We start from the raw sequence: 3966 nt of genomic DNA, 5'->3' as shown, positions 1-3966 counted from the left end.
CGAGGCTGTGGCATGGCATGTTGGGCGACGCCGTAGCAAGGCATGCGGTCCGAGGCCGTGGCATGTCATGCGGGCCGAGGCCGTGGCATGGCATGCGGGCCGAGGCCGTGGCATGGCATGTTGGGCGACGCCGTAGCAAGGCATGCGGGCCGAGGCCGTGCCGTGGCATGCGGGCCGAGGCCGTGGCATGGCATGTTGGGCGACGCCGTAGCAAAGCATGCGGTCCGAGGCCGTGGCCTGTCATGCGGGCCGAGGCCGTGGCATGGCATGCGGGCCGAGGCCGTGGCATGGCATGCGGGCCGAGGCCGTGGCATGGCATGTTGGGCGACGCCGTAGCATGGCATGCGGGCCGAGGCCGTGGCATGTCATGCGCGCCGAGGCCGTGGCATGGCATGCGGGCCGAGGCCGTGGCATGGCAAGTTGGGCGACGTCGTGGCAAGGCATGCGGGCCGAGGCCGTGGCATGGCATGCGGGCCGAGGCCGTGGCAAGGCATGTTGGGCGACGCCGTCGCAAGGCATGCGGGCCGAGGCCGTGGCATGTCATGCGGGCCGAGGCCGTGGCATGGCATGCGGGCCGAGGCCGTGGCATGGCATGTTGGGCGACGCCGTAGCAAGGCATGCGGTCCGAGGCCGTGGCATGTCATGCGGGCCGAGGCCGTGGCATGGCATGCGGGCCGAGGCCGTGGCATGGCATGCGGGCCGAGGCCGTGGCATGGCATGTTGGGCGACGCCGTAGCAAGGCATGCGGGCCGAGGCCGTGCCGTGGCGTGCGGGCCGAGGCCGTGGCATGGCATGTTGGGCGACGCCGTAGCAAGGCATGCGGTCCGAGGCCGTGGCATGTCATGCGGGCCGAGGCCGTGGCATGGCATGCGGGCCGAGGCCGTGGCATGGCATGTTGGGCGACGCAGTAGCAAGGCATGCGGGCCGAGGCCGTGCCGTGGCATGCGGGCCGAGGCCGTGGCATGGCATGTTGGGCGACGCCGTAGCAAGGCATGCGGTCCGAGGCCGTGGCATGTCATGCGGGCCGAGGCCGTGGCATGGCATGCGGGCCGAGGCCGTGGCATGGCATGTTGGGCGACGCCGTAGCAAGGCATGCGGGCCGAGGCCGTGGCATGTCATGCGGGCCGAGGCCGTGGCATGGCATGCGGGCCGAGGCCGTGGCATGGCAAGTTGGGCGGCGTCGTGGCAAGGCATGCTGGCCGAGGCCGTGGCATGTCATGCGGGCCGAGGCCGTGGCATGGCATGCGGGCCGAGGCCGTGGCAAGGCATGTTGGGCGACGCCGTAGCAAGGCATGCGGGCCGAGGCCGTGGCATGTCATGCGGGCCGAGGCCGTGGCACGTCATGCGGGCCGAGGCCGTGGCATGGCATGTTTGGCCACGCCGTGGCAAGACATGCGGGCCATGGCATGGCATGGCATGCGGGCCGAGGCCGTGGCTCGACATGTTGGCCAAGGCTAAGGCATGGCACGCCGGGCAACGCGGTGGCATGGCATGCTGGGCAACGCGGTGGCAAGGCATGCGGGCCGAGGCCGTGGCATGGCATGTTGGGCAACGCCGCAGCAAGGCATGCGGGCCGAGGCCGTGGCATGGCATGCGGGCCGAGGCCGTGGCATGGCATGCGGGCCGAGGCCGTGGCATGGCATGTTGGGCGACGCCGTAGCAAGGCATGCGGTCCGAGGCCGTGGCATGTCATGCGGGCCGAGGCCGTGGCATGGCATGCGGGCCGAGGCCGTGGCATGGCATGTTGGGCGACGCCGTAGCAAGGCATGCGGGCCGAGGCCGTGCCGTGGCATGCGGGCCGAGGCCGTGGCATGGCATGTTGGGCGACGCCGTAGCAAGGCATGCGGTCCGAGGCCGTGGCATGTCATGCGGGCCGAGGCCGTGGCATGGCATGCGGGCCGAGGCCGTGGCATGGCATGTTGGGCGACGCCGTAGCAAGGCATGCGGGCCGAGGCCGTGCCGTGGCATGCGGGCCGAGGCCGTGGCATGGCATGTTGGGCGACGCCGTAGCAAGGCATGCGGTCCGAGGACGTGGCATGTCATGCGGGCCGAGGCCGTGGCATGGCATGCGGGCCGAGGCCGTGGCATGGCATGTTGGGCGACGCCGTAGCAAGGCATGCGGGCCGAGGCCGTGGCATGTCATGCGGGCCGAGGCCGTGGCATGGCATGCGGGCCGAGGCCGTGGCATGGCAAGTTGGGCGGCGTCGTGGCAAGGCATGCGGGCCGAGGCCGTGGCATTTCATGCGGGCCGAGGCCGTGGCATGGCATGCGGGCCGAGGCCGTGGCACGTCATGCGGGCCGAGGCCGTGGCATGGCATGTTTGGCAACGCCGTGGCAAGACATGCGGGCTGTGGCATGGCATGGCATGCGGGCCGAGGCCGTGGCTCGACATGTTGGCCAAGGCTAAGGCATGGCACGCCGGGCAACGCGGTGGCATGGCATGCTGGGCAACGCGGTGGCAAGGCATGCGGGCCGAGGCCGTGGCATGGCATGTTGGGCAACGCCGCAGCAAGGCATGCGGGCCGAGGCCGTGGCATGGCATGCGGGCCGAGGCCGTGGCATGGCATGCGGGCCGTGGCCGTGGCATGGCATGTTGGGCGACGCCGTCGCAAGGCATGCGGGCCGAGGCCGTGGCATGGCATGTTTGGCAACGCCGTGGCAAGACATGCGGGCCGTGGCATGGCATGGCATGCGGGCCGAGGCCGTGGCATGGCATGTTGGGCGACGCCGTAGCAAGGCATGCGGGCCGAGGCCGTGGCCGTGGCATGGCATGCGGGCCGTGGCCGTGGCATGGCATGGCATGCGGGCCGAGGCCGTGGCATGGCATGTTGGGCAACGCCGTGGCAAGGCATGCGGGCCGAGGCCGTGGCATGGCATGATGGCCGAGGCCGTGGCATGTCATGCGGGCCGAGGCCGTGGCATGGCATGTTGGGCGACGCCGTAGCAAGGCATGCGGTCCGAGGCCGTGGCATGTCATGCGGGCCGAGGCCGTGGCATGGCTTGTTGGGCGACGCCGTAGCAAGGCATGCGGGCCGAGGCCGTGGCATGTCATGCTGGCCAAGGCCAAGGCATGGCATGGCATGGCATGCGGGCCGAGGCCGTGGCATGGCATGTTGGGCAACGCCGTGGCAAGGCATGCGGGCCGAGGCCGTGGCATGGCATGATGGCCGAGGCCGTGGCATGCCATGCTGGCCAAGGCTAAGGCATGGCATGCCGGGCAACGCGGTGGCATGGCATGCTGGGCAACGCCGTGGCATGGCATGCGGGCCGAGGCCGTGGCATGGCATGTTGTGCAACGCCTTGGCAAGACATGCGGGCCGAGGCCGTGGCATGGCATGGCATGTTGGGCAACGCCTTGGCAAGGCATGCGGGCCGAGGCCGTGGCATGGCATGCTAGCCGAGGCCGTGGCATGGCATGTTGGGCGACGCCGTGGCAAGGCATGCGGGCCGAGGCCGTGGCATGGCATGCGGGCCGAGGCCGTGGCACTGCATGTTGGGCGACGCCGTAGCAAGGCATGCGGGCCGAGGCCGAGGCCGTGGCATGGCATGTTGACCGAGGCCAAGGCATGGCATGCCGGGCAACGCGGTGGCATGGCATGCGCGGCCGAGGCCGTGGCAAGGCATGCGGGCCGAGGCCGTGGCATGGCATGTTGGGCGACGCCGTGGCAAGGCATGCGGGCCGAGGCCGTGGCATCGCATGCGGGCCGAGGCCGTGGCACTGCATGTTGGGCGACGCCGTAGCAAGGCATGCGGGCCGAGGCCGAGGCTGTGGCATGGCATGTTGACCGAGGCCAAGGCATGGCATGCCGGGCAACGCGGTGGCATGGCATGCGCGGCCGAGGCCGTGGCAAGGCATGCGGGCCGAGGCCGTGGCATGGCATGTTGGGCGACGCCGTGGCAAGGCATGCGGGCCGAGGCCGTGGCATGGCATGCGGGCCGAGGCCGTGGCACTGCATGTTGGGCGAC

Source organism: Camellia sinensis, unplaced genomic scaffold (assembly GCF_055761805.1).
Source record: "Camellia sinensis isolate YWXY unplaced genomic scaffold, ASM5576180v1 Unanchor177, whole genome shotgun sequence".
Classification (NCBI taxonomy): domain Eukaryota; kingdom Viridiplantae; phylum Streptophyta; class Magnoliopsida; order Ericales; family Theaceae; genus Camellia; species Camellia sinensis.
Note: the sequence above shows the minus strand (reverse complement) of the source record.